This window comes from Drosophila subpulchrella, chromosome X, assembly GCF_014743375.2.
Source record: "Drosophila subpulchrella strain 33 F10 #4 breed RU33 chromosome X, RU_Dsub_v1.1 Primary Assembly, whole genome shotgun sequence".
Taxonomy (NCBI): Eukaryota; Metazoa; Arthropoda; class Insecta; order Diptera; family Drosophilidae; genus Drosophila; species Drosophila subpulchrella.
The window spans coordinates 6,200,347-6,219,212 of record NC_050613.1 but is presented as its reverse complement, the minus strand read 5'-3'; the positions used below and the strand labels follow the sequence as shown (position 1 = coordinate 6,219,212).

Below are 18,866 nucleotides of genomic sequence, written 5' to 3'. Positions count from 1 at the left end.
ATTACTTTAGGAACTTCGGTCATTTTAGCTCTTCTAAGTTTGCAATGAGGCGTTAAACTCTCAATAAGGATTTTGCCATTGTAGGAGCCATTTCCGACCCTATAAAGTATACATATTTTTGGTTAGTAGATCATATGCAAAAAATTATAGCTTCGTTATTTTTTTATCATATTCGAACTACTCTTGGGTGTAGAATTTTTTTATGAATTTCGAATTTCAAAGTGTTCTCTTCAAAAATTGGACGACCCTATCATATTGCTTTCAAGAAAACTTTCGGCATATTTTATTAAAATTTTTTTGTAATCCAAATCAAGGTCAACGTTTTTAATTCGGTGTGTATAGAACAAATTTTTATATATACTTGCGTACCCTTAAAGATTTTCAAGCTTAACCTGCAGATCTATTAATGCGAATGATTTGTTTGTTTACAGGCTTTGCAGTGCTAGTTAATGAACTTGAAACTGGTTTTTTAGGACCCAGCCATATGCTATTGACTCGATCCAAATTGCAAATTGACTCGCAGTCTACAGTATTCGCAGAAAAATAGTTTAACGCTTTGGGTTGAAGGCAATGTGATATGCGTTCTGGATTCCTTTGTTCGGGCTTGACTTTAGTGGGCGTTACGACTTATCAAACATAGCGAGGGGTAGAAGCTCAACTCTTTCCTCATTTGTTTATTTTGTTCGCCTGGGAAACCAGAGATATGGAGAAAAATAATAATGCAGAGAAAAACAGCACATAAAACCCAGGTTAAACAAATAAATTCATTGAGCATTTTTCTTGTCGCTTTTGCTGAATTCTTGGCATTAAGCGGCAACAACGGCAGCAGCAAAACTTGGACTGCGAAACCAGTTTTGAACAATTTGTAAATTATTTAGTCATAAAAAGATATATCCAGCCAGCTCTCTTCTCTGTATCTCTCTCGCTCTTTCTTTGTGCTGCCATCTCGCTTGCACATTCTTTGCGTTTAAATTTTTGATTTTTCTACTCACGCTACTAATTTTTAGCGTATTTTAAGTGTGCTCTAATTGGTTTAAGTCAATAATTACAATGAAAACATGGCAGCAACACTATGAGTGGTCTTTCTATGGGGTTGTGGAAAAGCGGAAGAAGGGGGTTATTTATTTATGGGGCTTATGTTTGGGGCCAAGCTTTGACAATGGCAAATAATCGATAAATCCAAGTGGCAAACACCTTGTGCAGTTTGTTTTTATGGCCAATGGAATGCCGTAAGAATTTCGATGGCAATTGGCTGCCGGTGAAATGTCGTTTGTAATTATGGAGCTGGGGTCGGCAATGACTAGAAATGTGTTTAGATACAAGTAAACAGACTTGGGTAGTATTTTAAAAAATATTTCAACACAAATTGAATTTTATAAACTGATTTTTTTAACCAATTAATTATTATTAAATTGAGGAATATTGTGGTGAAAAATTTCCCTTTCCACCAGCGATCTTTTAGTTTATCCCCTTAAACAACATAGATAAAACAAATTTGCAGCTGTTGGTTCATGGGAAAAACGGGCAAAATGCAAGCCAATTATGAGCCAATGTGAGGGGCCTTCCAGCAGGCTGACCTAACAGAAAAAAAATAAAAAAACCATTTAAGGTGGACCTACCACACGCACACGTACACCCTACCCCACCCATTTGTAGATAATCTCCCCTGGCATCTGCATTTCCCACTTGCCTCTGGGCAACCAAAGAAAATGTGGTAAAAATTTAAAGAAAGAGAGAGATGAATCAATTTTATTTTAGTTTTTCTTTGGTTATGTAACATAAAAAATTAATCAGTACATGGAATAAACAAATAAAAATGTAGAATCGAGTTCTCAAAAAAAGTATCCATTCAAACGATTGAAAATATATCACTTCAATCCCAAAGGACTTGATAACTCACATTTACAAGTTGCTTGGAGTTACACAAGTTTAACGCTGTAAAACAAACAACTCCAATCAAAATTCTTTATCGTAAAAAGTCAGAGCAATATAATGAAATGCCTGACTATACTAGAGCCCGAACCCCTGCTCCTGCCCCTGCCCCGCCCCCTGCCTCGCCGCCTTTCGTCGGGCGTCAGGTAGCACTGTACTACGTATCATATATATGTAGTATAGTATGTAGGCCCGTACCCAAACCCAAACTCAGACTCAAACTCAGAAAAACTCGACTCTTGGGGGTTGTGACTGCAGCTATAATAGTTTCTGTTTTGTCGGTTGGCATGACAACAACCTGATTACACGTCTGTATATTTCTCCATTTTGTGTATATATGTATACAACTGCCTTCTTTTGTATATGGCAAAAACAACGGGCTACAACAAAATAGCAGTTGACTGCGTCATTTTCTATATAGCCAGGCCATAGATATTATTATTGCAGTGCATTGTGGGCTGATTCACTTGGCCACGCTACCAAATTAGGAGCGAGAAATTCAATTGAATTATCGTTTCTCCACTCACAATATATAGTATTTTATTTCTAGCTCTATTTGTGTGTAATTGAAATTGGAAATAATTTCAAGTGACACCCACTCGCCGATATCGCAGACATTGCTCGCCCACGGGTTCTTCGATTAATTATATTATTCTACAAACTGCAGCGATCGATCGGATATGGAATTACTATTCCAATTGCCAGTCGGTTTTCCCAGAAAAGAACTCGCTGAAAAAGGTTCGGTTGCCGAGGGTTTCTTTGAATTTTAACGATGGGACTATGGTTTTTACTTCAAAGTAAACTTAAAACTATTAAAGGGGAGTCTTAAAATGTGCACTTTTATCACGTTTTCCTTAATTTGATTTTTAAAGGAACCTATTATCTCAGTGCTTTTATTAGTTTCAGGAATTCGTCATTGATTTGAAATTTATTGCACCTTTTGGCTATCGATTTATTGAGGTATTGTTCTTTATCCCCTCTATTTTCCCCCACTATTTCTTTCGATTGTTTACTTTTCATACCTTGCTAAATGGTTTTCCCCCTTATGGACAGGAAAACTCAAATTTGGTTTCGATAATGTGTTTTCGAAAAGGGGTTATGAATGGAGTATGGGGCTACGAGGGAGAATGAGGGGTATTAATTGACATTTTTGAATTGCATTTGCATGCCTGGCACGATTGCACGATTGTTGCTGTCTTTGGAAAATAGCTGCCTTGAGCTGCCTTTTCTATGAAAATCTCCCCTTTTCCCTTTTCATAAAGTCATATCGATATGCTCGCCTTAGACCCCGTTCTATAGGTCATTAGGGTGGACCCATCATTGCCGAAAACTATTACTTTTTCATTGATTGATATTGATATTTCTTTTAATTTAACCCAAAATGTGTACATTTACTTTCTAGGGTTCCATCTAAAGTGCATTTTTTGTTTCTGTGTCGTGTAGAATTACAAAACATTTTATTGCCACACTAATTGAGTATCTATTTTTGGTCACGCACGTGTGTGCGCACCCACCGCCCCTGACCCCTGACCTCCGGCCACGCCTCACGCGTGCCGCCCCCTTTTCTTGTTTTTTTTGTTTTTGCTCTAGGTGGGTTTGGTTTGGTGTTGCTTCCGTTTTCATATACACTTTGGGATGCATTTCAGGATCCGAGGGCTTATGCCCATTAATGGGGGCGGTGGAAGAAGGGAATAGCAGCTGCTGTTTGGGTTGCAGTGACGCCCTTAACAGCAAAACCAACATGCTAAAGGCAAAACTAATTGGTTAATGTTGTTATTGGACAAGCTTATTGCAGCGGAAACATCGAAACACACCTACCGAAAAACATCGACCTTTGACCAACCCACCAACCCCACTCTGACTTTAGCTTATTTATTATTATTATTACTATATCATTCGAATAAATGAGAAGTAATGAGAGTTCAAGGTGGGGAGCACCACTCTACGTCATATTCATGCTTGGTTAGGTCGCCAAGGTGGCTCATAAGATCATAAAAGAAAAAAAATTGGGAGGTGGCAGTGCGTGTGTGCCGACAAGCTCCATTGAAGGGGAACCCTGTGGTCAAGTGCATAATAGTTGCCAAATAGTTCAAGTTTAAGCTTAAGTTTTTGAAGTTTTTTTTGAGTTTGGTAATTAAAGAAAAAAATATTTTTTTAGGTCTAACACTTTTATTTCAACTTGGACTTCAGAAAATATATTTAGGTATGTACATAATATTATGGAAGATGCCCAGAAATCGCTTAGCGCTGAAATCCAGCTAAATTCTGAGATTCTCTATAAAATTTGTTGGTATAAAATACCTATAAATACCATATAAATACCTAAATGACTGTATTACCCATGTATAGTTAAATTACTTAAAATTAATTATGCATTTACATTTCAATTAATTTTGTCTAATTTATCCAATTTTTAAATCTGGTTGCATTCCCATATTATTATTAAGTGGTTCCTGTTCCGTGCTTTTCAATAAAGTGCGGTTCAAAAAACACGTCACATTTAATGTTTTGTTTATTTATTTTATTTTTTAATTGGGCTTTGTTCGAACTAGTTTGGTTTTGTTTTGTCATCAAACAAAAGTGGCAACACGACGAAAACAAATAAACTGACATCGCTTAACAATGCACCGATCTGCTGGTCAGTGGAGCTCGGGTGGGCGTGGCAGCTTCCGCCCACCACCACCCGCTTTCCTGTCTCAATTTTTTTTTTTGTTGCACAAAAGTATTCTCTGTGCAGCAACGTGACGTTTTCGGGTAATGAGTAAGCGCGAAATAAACACGGTCTCTCAAACACTGGTAAAAATTTAAAAAAAATACTAGCAATATAAATATGAAATCTGCCAAAAAGCTTTAAAAAATTCAGAAATGAAATTTACCAAGAAGACTTGGTTGGTAAATTAATAATGTATTCTTTGCCAAGATATATGTATAATTTTCTCAGCACTTAAAAATTAAATGTAAATTGCAGTCATTTTCTTTAAGCTATTAAATGGGGTTATGTGTTTTTAAAGAAGGTAAAAACTTTTGCTCAACTTTCCAAGAAAACAAAATTGAGTATTTTTTTTTACAATTTGTAAACCAATCTATTCCGATTTTTTTTATAATTTTGTTATCGTGTAAATATAGCATGTTGTGTACCATATACCATATACCGTACCCCCAAAAGCGTTCAACCGATGGCGATCGCACATGCCTGATATAGGCACGTATCGGAATGTAGCAGATACATATGCGTGTGTACATTATATTGTTTGATGTGTTTATTTATTTTTTTTTGCGAGTGTTTGCCAAAAGGGTTGGCTTGGGTCAACTACCCATACCCGAAAGCGTATTGGTACCCAGCGCCAGTCATCGGCAGTCGCGGCGTCACCATTCATCGGCCATAAAGTACCCACTCATACACGCTCGAAAACGGTTGTTTGGTTGGTCAATCTTGCACTTCATTCCCCGGTTCTTCCATTCCATTTGATTCCATTCCGCTGAATTCCCAGCCAACAGAATTGCCGGGTAGCCCAAGAACCAGACAAACTCTGTTGCAATGATCAAATACTCATTAACCATGGTTATGATAGGTAGAAGCTTGGTTCTAGGTTATGTCTATAGGTTCCGCGTTATAAAATAGATAATATTTAACATTATATTGAATGAAAGTACTTTATAAAATTTATGTTTTTCAAATATGATACCATAAAAATGATTACAAACAGTTTTTTGACTGGTTATGACATAGGTGCAATTTTTTTAATATCCATAATATAATAATATTAAATAAAGGAGTGATTTAACTCGTTCTCTTTCTCGCATTGCCAGCTCCTGTGTTTGTTTTCTTAACGTTTTTATTTTATTTTCAATTTATGTAATAACCAAAAACGTAAGACTCAAAGCAGAACGTCGCTCACGTTTCGGTGATAAAGACAAAAATAACCAAGCAGTAGAAATCGACAAAAAAACAGCATTTTTCTTCTCGATGATGCAAAACAAAAAACGGAAAAAAAGAAGAAAAACGTCTGACTGGCTGGAATGTCGAGTGAATTGGCAGCCAACGGTTATTGGGTTCAAAAAAGGCGAGAAGCTTGGGTTGCGCTCATTTTGGGCTAGGTCAGTTTAACTTTGGCGGGCAATGAAAGCCGATACTTTGAGAAATCAAATAAGCGGAGCCATTAATTTCGATCAGCCTTTGTGCGGCTCTAATTAAATGTTTTTATAAATGTATTTATGTAAACATGTGTCAGCCGGCAGCCCGAAATGAACGTTTGAGTGAGTCACACACGTTGTATAGTATATTTTCCCCTAAATAAAAACTAGATATCGTTTTTTCTCTCTATTTGTATTTATCCAGGTGTTTCCTCTAAAAAAAACCAGCGACGTGAAATTTTTACAAATGATTCATCCAAAGGCGAGCACAAGAGAGAGATAAATAAGAAGTAGTGCCGAAGAATGCCGCCGATGAAGGCCATCGCAAAAGGCTGTAAAGATAGTCTAGTCTTGGCTTTGGCTTCTCTTGGGTTTTATTTTATTTTATTTTGTTTTAGTTATTTTGTGACCGCTTTTCGTAGGCGCTGCACGTGCAAGCGCTTGAATGAAAACGAAAAATAGGAAGCAAGGCGAGCTGAAGCGCAAAAGGTAACGCCGATAGTTAAAGCCCCTCTATAAGACCCTCTAAAAGCCCCCGCAATTGGGACACGCCCAGGCCAAATTGCGCACTTGCCTTCCCAGCTTGTATGATTAATTAAAGACAGTCAATGCTCACAAAGGCGAATTTCCTAGAAATTAAAGAAACCTTTGATAATGAAAATAGACGATATCTTAGATATTTAGGAAATTTGACCTTTTAAAATGCAGAAAAACAAAATTTATTTAATACCAACAATAAAGTGGTGATTTAAATAAAGTGTAAACCGTTCCTACATAAAAAATATGTTTAATGAGTTTTTAATATTTAACCGGGTTTTTTAATCTTTTCCATAAACTATACTTTGAGTAAAGTATTTAAAAAAAATATTCCGATATCTTGGATATTGAAGAAATCTGACCTCTTAAAGATGCAGAAAAAAACCTATTTATTTAATACCAGAATTTAATTAAAAATCATGACGTTCTTAGCAAAAAAAAAAATAACTAAAAGAATTTAATATCTAGCAGTGGTTTTCTTAGACATACAACTAAGCATAAAAATAAGTATTTAATACAAATATTATATATAGGGAAGTTCCACTGTACTTTGAGCGGGGGCGATGCTCTCTGCGTCGCCTCTCTTTTTTTTTTGCATGCCTGCCGCGCTTTTTGCTCTCTCATTTTCTCATTTTGCGTTCGCGCAATACGAAAGACTGAGGCGACAAACTCGACGCTGGCGGCAAATGGCGGACGAAGAGAAAAAGTCGTTCCAATTGAGCAGGCTATCGCATATATACATTTGTGTATGTGGGCACTGAGGTGTGTGTATAATGCACCCACATGCCACAACAATAAAAGTAACAACAACTTTGGCCTGGCCTTGAAATTGCTTAGCAACAACAAAAGGCAACAACACAACTATTTTGCACGCCTTGAATTTAAATCGGCGAGCAAGTAAACAAGGCAGGAAAAAAATTCTTTGGCAAATAATATACGTGTTTACCAAATAAACATTAATAAAGATTCAAATATATATTTGTAGTTAGTAAAATCATTGTGTTCTATTAACTGAATGTTTTCCTTATAAATTTAAAGAATAGTCTGAGTAAAATAACCCATTTACCCCAATTCGAAACAAAGATTCGCTCTCAGCTTTTGATTATCTAACAAAGGGCGTAGATTTGAACATTTTTCTAGCTTTCCATTGGTTTTTTATTTATTGCCCAAAGTCACACAAATACTTTCCATTTATTTTCGGGGAATGCAGAGACAAACGCGCCCTCTTCGAGTCCCTCATAATTTCTAAACGTTTTTGGGCATTTCATTTCACTTCCATGAACAATAAAAAACTTACCAGCTTACAAGAAAAAAGTAAAATTAACTTTTATATAGAAGTATTTTTTTACCCGAAAAAAAAATCATAAGAAAAGATTTGTCATCAGTTTGTGGTTGCCGTTGTGCATATTTTTTTTCGTAGTTTTTGTGGACTTTTTTTTTTGACTGTGTTTCTTTATGATAATTGTTATTTGTGTTGAAATTTTTGTTCATTTTTGTTGGCTGCACAAGCCAGCTTAGGAAATCACATGAACTGTTGCACAGGCCTGTCGTGGTTCAGGGTTTTTATTTTGGCTGATCAAATTCCTTTGAGAGTTACGAAGCCGGAATTCTAGACAAAAAATGTTTAGCTCGCATAAAGTGACATTTTTATGTTTATGATTCCGCAGCACAGGAACCAAGCCCATAAATTTTTCTAATTTCGTTTTAATGTCGTGTGGACTGTCGTCGTTCAGGGAAATTCCTGGAATTGGGAATCGTTTGACCTGGGACGGAGTTCTCTCATCCACATCTATTACAATGCAGGTCTCTTCAAGGCAGAGATAAAAAGAGGGAGTGGCCGTGGTATACCATACTATTAATATATATAAATATATATATACATAGAAAGGGGCTCTGTTGTAGTTCTATTTGAAGTACATATTTAAGTGGCATTTAGCATGAAATTGCGATCCCTTTGTTTGTTGGTTGTATTTGTTTTGTGACTTAAAAAGGAAGCTTTCATTTAACGCTTTCTACGGTGGTACAGTGGGCTCTCAGGAATAATTGAGACCTTAAAAATATTTTTATATAACAGGGCTGAGGAAGAAAATGATTATCTTAATATGTTTATAAGTGATAGAACGATAATTAGAATAAAAATAAACAGCTAAAAAATATATGTTTTTCGTTCTTAAAAAATGTTAAAATATGAGATAAATATATTTGAATAAATTTATTATTTTAAAGATAAAGCATAATAAAATCGTTTTAAAGCATGTGGAAAAAATACGTTAAATGACAAAAATTGGTATTTCCGTATGCCAATAAACAAATATGTTTATCTTGCTAATTTCACAATAACTTATCACTGTTTTTCACTGTACCCTGCGTTCTGTGTCATACGACACACATAAATGTAAATCTCGCTTTAGTCTTTTCTTTGTGCGTGTGTGGTGTGTCGTCTCTTTTTTCAATTCCGCAAACAATAAATTATATTGTTTTTGGATACCCCGGCGATGAGGTGAATAAGAATAACAAGAAGCCTTTCTTCATCTTGCATTTCTCCTCTCAATCTTTGCTTTTGTTTGCCCAGCAGAAGCATAAAGATAATAAGAACAGTCTGAAAAGAAATCCCCAAAGCGGCATCCAGTTACCAAATACAGTAAACACTCGTAAATTTGAATAAAGGGTTTGTGCTTTTGAGTATTTTTTCAGGTAATTTAAATGATAATTTTATTTTTCAAAAGATTTATCAGAGTTGATGAAAGGTTGCCAAGCTAAACAAAAAGTTGAGGATGTTATTAAACATCAATAATTTAGATTTTTTAAACGAACTTTAAAGGTTATTTAGTGTGGTATTTTCGGTTATATCGATAAATCATATCGATATATCTTTTTATCTTCAAAGCTTGAATTTTTCAGTCCGCACTGTACACTTTTCTCACCGCTTTATTGTTCGGGTTATTCCTTTGTGGTTTTGGGAGGGGACCCAGTTGATGGGATTACTTTACCTTTTTCACTTGATTGATTGGATGATTGATTGACTGATTGAGTGAAGTTGCAGCTACATCTCTGAGTTTTATCTCCAGCTGGTTTGCCTTGAAATAAATGCGTTTCCGTCGTTTCTTTTTTCCCATTTCTGTTTAGTGTCGCTGTCTTGGCCTTTTCTTCTTCATCACCTGTTGCTGTCTCACTTTCACTCAAATTGACTATCTCTTTCTGGCTTGGCTTTTGCATAACCGCGATTGAACAAGCTTTTGTAATGAACTCTGACCCCCGGACTCCCCTTCCACTTTTGTCGCCCCTTTCAACATGTTGATGGCATTGCGGAAATTCACACACATTAAATAAAACCAAAAAAGATACAAAAAAGACGCAGGCCAAAACGAAAACAACATTTTGAGCTTGCGCAATATCCGATTGGTTTGTTGTTGTCTTGTTTTAGTTTGAACTTTTTTTTTAACTATAGAGGAAGAAGTGACCCAAGCCAAGCTGCTTAGACAATTACAATTGGGAGCGCCTTGTATTTTTCTAGATATTTTTTTCCTGGCCTCTCTTGGTCAGGTTTTTGTTTTTACTTCGATTTGTTTCGTTGGCGCTAAATGACTTGGCTTAAAAATAGAGGAAAACAAAAGATAAGTGCTCTAAATGGGACAAATAATGATGAATCACTAGATCACGTGCTAACGGGATTAATTGGGGAATAATTACTCATCATCTGGATTCTTCACAAATGAGGTTTATAAGTTTATCAAATGATTAAGATTGGTAGCTTCGATGGTATAGGATTTAAAGTAAATTTTATAATCGTAAAATAAGAATCCATCTAACAAGAAAAAAAAACTAGCAACGATTGGTATTCAGTTTACGTGTCTTGTCTATCACTTAATTTCTGTCGCATTTCCCAGAATTAGCTTAGCACATTCCCCATGGACGTATTTCCATTAGGTAAATAGTTTCTCCTACCGAAAATGTATTCCCGGCAATCAACAAACCAGGATCCTCTGCCTGTCGCACATTTTAAAATTCAGAGCAAGCAGATGCATAAATAAACGTCAGAGGCATTCGCTCAAAAATGTCAGGGGTTTGGCTTGGCTTGGTTCTTGGGTTTGGTTTGGTTTTGGTTTAGTTTTGGTCCTACCCATTCTCCAATTCCCATTCCCCAATTCCTTCTCTGCCGTTGACGATGCAATTCCTCTCACGTTTCCCTCGCTCACTGCGTGTCAAATCAAAGTGCGACCTGAGTGCGGCTCCCCAAAGATTTCCCTCCAGCCCGACCCCTTGTAATCCCATCCATATGGGGGCCCCACCCCCAACACACGACAACAACGGCCACGCACAGTGGAACCTATTTGATTGAAACATTTTACTGTTCTGTTAGTTTAATAATAATATTCTGAATTCTGATTTAAAACCTAAATTTCATTAGTAAGGCATTAAAAATACCGAAAAAATTTGGAAAATTCTGTATATTATTAAAATTCAGAACATATAATGTGCGAATAACTACTTTTAGATCGAAACATTTTTTCATTTTGACCCATAATAAAAATAGTACAACTAAAACCAACTTTTTCAAAAATTAAATAAAATAATAATACATTTATTTTATTCGCGTTAATAAAATAAACCCCAAAACTATACAATTTCTCCAAAATTGTAACAGTGGTTATCACTGTACTACAGTAACCACACAACCGCAACAACAACAGCAGCTAGTCACGAGCCGCCGACTTTAAGCCGCTTGTAATTGATCGTGTCTTTGACATTAGAAAAACATTTTCCTCCTCAACCGCCCCGCCCCCAATTTTCCAACCCTCCTCCTACGCCGCGACCCGTTTTCCCCCCAGCTTTTCCTCTGTTTTCTTGTTGTTATTGTTGCTTGTTGCATGAAAATGTAACGCAAGCACGAGACATCGTCATCCGTCGACCAACTGGTGCACGGTGGCTAATAAAGCGCACGCAGCGACAGTAAATCCACTTAGCGGTGGGTGGTGGGGTGAGGTGGTGGGCGGTGGGCGGTGGTGGAGCGGTGGAGAAACAGAAAGGAAGCCGCACAAATGGTCCAAGAGATTCAGAGAGTGTCAAATGAAATGAGACGTGTCCGGAGCAACAGGCTAAACAAAAAAGCAGGGGAAAATAGAGAGGAAAATAAACAGTACACTACCAAAACGGTAAATGTACTAATAATCTATAAAATATATTATCAGCTCCAGCGCTACTATATTTATTTTTACGTAATTTAAGATCATACATATATCATTGAAAATCATTTGTAAGCATAAAGGTTATGTAAATATAAAACACAAATATCTTAACTTGTGGAAATGCCATAACTATAAGAATGGTGACCCTATAAAATGCACACTGTATGTGTGGGAGGTTAATAAAAAATAGGGCGGGAGCCATGACTAATGCATTTAACATAAAGGTCTCACAAATGATCAATAAGAAAGAAAAATATTTTCTATTAAATTGAATGGCACATTTATGAAATCGAATGGTTGTTTTGATTAGGTTTTTAATTACGTAAAACGAAAGGAACATATATATATTTATAAGAAATTAGGCTTTAAGCTATATTATTTGAAAATTAATATTAGTCCTACTTAGTTTAAGGCTTTTTCAACTATACGTTAGTTTTACTTATGAAGCATTTAACTCGAGTTGTTATCGAAATAGAAACATATAACCTAGTTTTTTACACATATCTATGTTCCAATTTAGTGCCTACCCCAAAAATACACCACAAAAAAAATGTCGGTAATCTAAAACTAATTTTCTTTTCCATTTTTATCTACTTGCAGGTGAGATAACAGCTAGTTAATTGAAATGAAAGCGGGTGGGGTACGAACAGGTATGCCGCATGGATGACCCACTTGAACGAGCATTTATTTCCACTGACAAATGAAATGCAAGCACCTAACTGACACATGCCATGGGTGCAGTGAGTCGTAGTTGAGTTGTAGTTGCGGTTCCAGAATGCAGAGATTCCACTTATGTGTGTACATACAAAATTATGTGTACACTAAATTAAACTAGACTAGAGAGGGCTTGCTAGAGCGGAGTCTTACCCCCAACGCTATAGTTCCCCATATCTTATCAGCCCCAACATATCGATGCATGTTGCAAGCCCAACAACCCCGAAAAATAACAAAAATCAACAAAATACCAAAAAACAAAGGGGGACACAACAAACATGATTAAAGTAAATGGGACGCGGGGAAACCCAACAAATGCCAAAAACTAATAAATTATTTATGTCTTGGGAAGAGGCACAGAAAACAAAAACAACAAAATGAACATCGAAAGTATATTTAGTACACAAAGATTTGTTCTAAAGACTACAGAAAAAACAAGAGCATTATAAATTCTATAATTTAGACCGTATCAGTCCTATATCTTACTTAATTTTTTTTTTTGATCACACTTTTGCCCAGATTTTAGATCTGAAATAGAAAACTCCATATAAATGATCTATCTACTGTAATTTACAAATTATTTTACACAGCACCAACACGCCAAATGATTTTAGCGGCCGTTGGCTGAACGTAATTTAACAGTTGGACGCCTAGGTGGCGCCATTAAGATTCAAGTACACTTTTTATGATCTTCAACGATTATTATTTAATAATTAAAGAAGTGCAGTCATATTTATTTCGATAAAAGTTGTCTTACTCGACATTAAATATATATAGGGGAAGATAGACAGAATTAATTCAATTGAAATTTTTATCATTTGCAAAGTATAGTTTTAGAGCCATTGCATGATCTTTGCCACCAGAGGTCGCCACTGATTTGAAACTTGCAACCTAGATGGCGCCACTTTATTAATATAGTATCTTTGAGTTTCAAATGGAACCTAAATAATAGTAAATAAAAAGTAAAAGAGAGTGCGACCTTGAGGTCAACGAAGCGCAACAATTACAGCACACCGTCCACTTTTATAAATATATTTTAGACCGCAAGTGTAAGCTGCAGAACAAAACAAAACCGAAATAATCGAAACGGAACGGAAAACAAATCAAAACACTCGAAAAGCCATCGAAAAATGGGTGAAATGGTGAACGAACTTAGCATTTTTTTCGGGTGCACCTGTGTGCGTCTATATCTATTGCTTTAACACACACTCAAACATTTAAACCCAGATGCTGAGACAATGGACCAGTCGAGCAACTTTGTTTTAAACACGCGAAACTGTGAAAAAAAGTTTAAAAACGAGACCAGCTGCTTGAAAACAGCTGAGAAGGTTTTCAGTAACGAAACCACCAACTTTTCAGTTACAGAGAAAAAACATAAATACAGATTGATTACAAATAAATAATGGGGCTTGAGTGAGTTTAACCAGAAATTTAGGGCGTTCTTACAAGGAATTACATATGGCTATACTTGAACACTTTTCAGATGTTTTTCGTTATTGCTTACTATTAATTACAAACATTCTAGAACTCATTGTGGCTAAATCTTCGTTTCAATTTTAATTTCCTATTTATAGTATTTTTTTTTTAATCACAAGAAAGTGACAAATTATATTGAAGTTGGGAAAACCGATTTTAAATGTTTTCCGTGTACCTCGTTATATATTTTCCCACCTCCCCTACGGCTTATTGCTCATTAGTTATTGTGTGCTCGCATTTTGGCTGATGACAAAGCTTTTTTTGTTTGTTATTTCTTTTAACCGAACGGAAGTTTTGGGTGCTTCAGGTTTTACAGTCACTGGCCAAACAATGGGATTTTGTAAATGAATGAATGAAACAGCCAAAGAACGGTGAAGATCTAATTGCTAAAGAAAGGAAATCTGGGATTTGATTGATGACTCACCGATAGAGTGATTGAGTGGTCTGCCAGCGAAGAAAAACCTGTGCGAAATGAATTAATTAAATGCAATCTGAACTTGATGAGCTTTAGCTCAAACACGAACACAAAAAGTGACCACTGACTCTTTCTCTTTTTTTTATCCGGATACATAATAATAATAGCGCAGATAGTACCAACGAATCGAGTACAGTGATCTCTAGGGAGCAAACACAAGATTATTTACTTTTATATGGGAGAATGCATTTTACTATCGACTTATTTTTTGGGTATTAAAAAGTAACATCTAAGACTTTTATTACTGCAAAGTAAATAATTTGATAGGAAAGTATTGAATTCGGGTAAAATCTAAAATTTTAAAGGATAAAAAAGATAGTTACATATACAAGATTTAGTAACTGAACCATTACTGTACTTATGTATAAGTCTGCCCAACAAATTGAATTTATGTATTTATTTTTTGTTATTTTTCTGCTTTTTCGTTTCTCTCATTAATTATGCGAATGTTACCGAGTTTTCCACCGCTTTTGCAGTTGTTGTTTGTGGAAAAAGGAAGCTTTCCAGTTCGTTTGGTTTCATAGCGCGAGAATTTCAGCTGAAAACGGAAAAAATGCCTAACAAACTAACAATTGCAAATGCACTCGAAGGCCGGTCGGGCCATTGTTGTTCTTTTTGTTTCCGATGGTGCGGTGCTGTTTTGGTCCCAGAATAAGTGGAAAAAGGAAACTGCTAATGATGATGATTACCATCCACTATCCCAACCAACCGACCATCGTCATTATCAGGCGTCGCCGACATCATCGTCAATCGTTCTTGGCATTTTGTGTCTAGTTTACCTTCCTGCCCGCAACAACAAGAACATCGCATAACAATGCCAACGACGTCCTGGCGTCACATTCTGCGCTTCCCTACTCTTTGTTTTTACCCCACCTATGCGTATCCCCTGAAACTCCTGCCCATTCCACTTAAATTTGCATTCAGTGCCGCCCAGAAGGTCGTCGGGGTATATGGATTATTCGATCACATGGGTCACCTTTTGATATGTTACCACCCGCAAATTGTTCCCTAATTTCCGTTTTTAATAAAAGATTTATTTGGCAAGCATTTGGAATTCACTGCACATTAATCAGCCGACAAAATGGAGTACTTTTTTTATAGTATCATAGATTCTTTCCAAAAACGCTTGGATTATTCGATTACATAAGTCACCTATGTTAATATGTTTCCATCCTCAAATTATTCCCGAACTTCGGTCTTTAATAAAAGATTTATTTGGCAAGCATTTGAAATTTACTGTACATTAATCAGCCGACAAAATGGAGTACTTCTTTTATAGTATCTTATAGATTATTTCCAAAAATCGTTTGGATTATTAAGTTACATGGGTTACATGGGTCACCTACGTTGATATGTTACCATCCTCAAATTATTCCCGAATTTCGGTCTTTAATAAAAGATTTATTTGGCAAGCTTTTGGAATTCACTGCACATTAATCAGCCGACAAAATGGAGTACTTCTTTTATAGTACCTTATAGATTCTTTCCAAAAATCGTTTGTGTGTCATACAAGTATTAGAAAATTCATGGATACATTTCTGGGATCTTTTTGTTTTTATTAGATTTATTTGTAAACAGGGTATTATGAATTCGTTTTATGCGCTTTTTAGGTACTTGTTGCTGCTTCTAATTTTGCTGTTGTTGTTGTAATGGTTGCATCCCCTTTTCCTGCTGTTTTTTTTTGTTTTTGCGCGCTTGAGTTTGCGTTCCGCTTGACAAAGTTCTTCTACGCAGTGTTTGTTGTTGCTATCTTTTCCCGGTGGTCATTTGCCAACAGTTTGAGAGCCACTGACGCCGCCTGCACTTGCCAAGCGCAGGTGAAAAAGAGAGTACGTTCTCTCAATACACTAAAAAAATATTTTTCGTTATAATATGTAAAATGTTTCACTGCGTTTTGGTGAAGAATGATTTCGAGTAAAGCAAAATAGATCATATACAAATTGAAACTATATTTTTTTCATTGTGTTCATAGTTCCATTCAAACGTATCGCGAATTCTTTAACACGAATTCTTCTGCTCAGTTTATTTACGTATATTGTGAATATTATTATTATTATTATATACTGTGTTTATGCTATGCCTATTTCCTGAAATCCATTCATGAATTCGATAACACACGAAAGTTGACCATGAATTCAGTCCCAATTTACGAAATGCTGAGGCACAGCCTACTACTCTATAGAGCTCTATATCAAATTCGAAAAATTTGACAGCCTTACTAATATCATTTCATGAATTTGTCTGTGTTGTATAAACAGGGGGTTGTATAATTTCGTGTATTGAAGAATGCATGAAATTCATAGCATAAACATAGTAATAGTAATATATAGAAAAGTGTACAAAACTAAAATATTTTGAATATAAATAAATATTAATAAGTCAAATGCGAATTCTTCAGCTGCATGGTGCCAAATTTTATTTATCCTTCCTTTTTTTTTAAATAATATTTTGATTTTTTACTAAGATTTCCTTTTGTAAACGTTATTTTTGCGAGTGCAGCTTGCTCTCACTCACTCCGCTGCGATCGCTCGCTCTCCCTCTCTTTCTCTCCGGCGGTTGCGACTGGTGTGTGTTTTGTTTTTGCGACCGGGACCGCACTTTACTTCGCTGTTCGCTGGCTGTAGAAATGGTCGTGTCGGACGGTCGCCGTCGCTGGTCGTCGGTACCTTAAATGTTTAACGCAATGGTTTTAACGGTTCGAATTCAAGTGCAAAATAAAATAATACAACAAAATAAAACAACTGAAAAATGAGTTTTTTTTGTGTTCTGTTCAAGTGCCAAAAAAGTGAAAACTTGGCATTGCCACAGTTTCGAGATCTTTGTGCTTTCGTTAAAATAGCAAGAATTAAAGGTTTATCCATGGCTGTTATCTGATAGAGAACGAGATACACATCTAAACACGACAAAAAACAGTTGAGATTAAATTCCAGATAACGCAAAAGTTTCCTATTTAATTATGCGAGAGGCGCAAACACTTGTTGTTAGGGGTGATTCTTCTTATAAAGGTTTTCTTGTGCTCAGTTTCCCATGACGATCAAGGAAATGCAGGAAATGCCTTGACATGCACACAAATACACTCAGGAAAATTACATCCAATAGACAAATTACTCATTTAAATGGTTTAAATAGGTTTGCGACTTAAAAATATAATATTTCTATAAATTTTCAAGACCTTTAATATTTTAAAACTTTACAAACAATTAAGGTAGTTACTTTTTATGTTTAAATACCATAATGGAGTTCCTTTACATTTCTCGAAACCTCTCCAAATGCTATTATTTAAAAGGCACCTGTACTTGGAAGCCAATCGAGAGTGGGAATCTTCCCACCATATATTTTATGTTTCTTTTCTTGCTGTATTTATTTTTGTAACCTTTTAGTGGCTTCTTCTGGGGATCGGATCCTTTGACCTTTTCATTTTTCTTCCTCCTACCTTCGTCGATTCCTCAACCTTTACGACGGCTAATAATTCCATTTGGGTTTCCAATTTCAGTTGATTTTACAGCGGGTAATTAGAAGCAGACATTCCCACATGTTTACGGGTGTGATGGCAATGGAATTTCCTTTAGGATAGGGTTTCCCAAAAAATGTACATCCTCGAATTATGTTTAATAGGGATTATGGCATTACTTTACCACATCTTTTACCAATATAACTTTTTTCCATCCATTTCATTTGTATTGGTTCCATAACAGTCTTATCGTGAGTTAGGGCTTGAGGTAAATTCTAAAATTGGAAATACTTGGGGCAATTACCACTAATTAAAATTCTTTTGGTTTTGTCGCAATCCATTTGAATCATTGTGTTGGGTTGAATACCTGCCATCTCTTCGCTAAAATTCTTGAGCAGCATTACAACTTTAACTTGAATATACTTTGCCAACTCTTTTGACACTTGTTGATATCCGTTTTTGAAGGCATTTTACTTTAATGCAAGTTTTATACTGGGAATATTTTCTAAATCCAACTTTTCTGAGTTAAAATATCTCATATTAAAACCAGTTTTATTGAACCTATATTGTTTGAACATTTTTGAAGAGCATCGTTTTTTCCAGATATAATCTCCTAGTGAAAAAAATCCAATTTGAGTCAGTTTATTTAAAAATATAGTTTATCATGAGTTCCGGGAAGTTCTTTGAAATGTGTATAATTTGTTTCATATCACCATTTGTAACTAAAGCCTTGAGAATTGAATATAGCCTTGATTGCAGCGACTTTCACTTGGCAGGAATGCCGCAAAGAACAAGAATTCGCATCCGAATGGGAACGAGAACTAAAACTGAGGCTAAAACTTGGTGTCGAAGCAGGTTGGAAGCCCGGGAAACAGGGGCGTGGTCGGGGGCCAACTAAAGGGGGTGGTTCCACCAGTTGGAGTTGCCGCTTGAGTTAAGCTTGTGGTTGGCCTTCACTGAC

At 35.9% G+C, this 18,866-nt stretch overlaps 1 protein-coding gene across 4 annotated transcripts in view; it reads left to right on the top strand.

The window, feature by feature from the left end:
• LOC119555887 (partitioning defective 3 homolog) overlaps positions 1 to 18,866 on the top strand; it is a 42,326-nt gene that overhangs the window by 6,859 nt on the left and 16,601 nt on the right. Inside the window, exon 1 of one of the 4 annotated variants that reach the window (XM_037867549.1) lies at positions 17,098 to 17,149. The exons of 2 other annotated variants lie outside the window; for them this stretch is intronic. The gene's annotated coding sequence lies outside the window, so the exon portion shown is untranslated. Of the gene's footprint in view, positions 1 to 17,097; positions 17,150 to 18,866 lie in introns of those variants that run through there. One more of the 4 variants, XM_037867551.1, reaches the window with a different exon arrangement.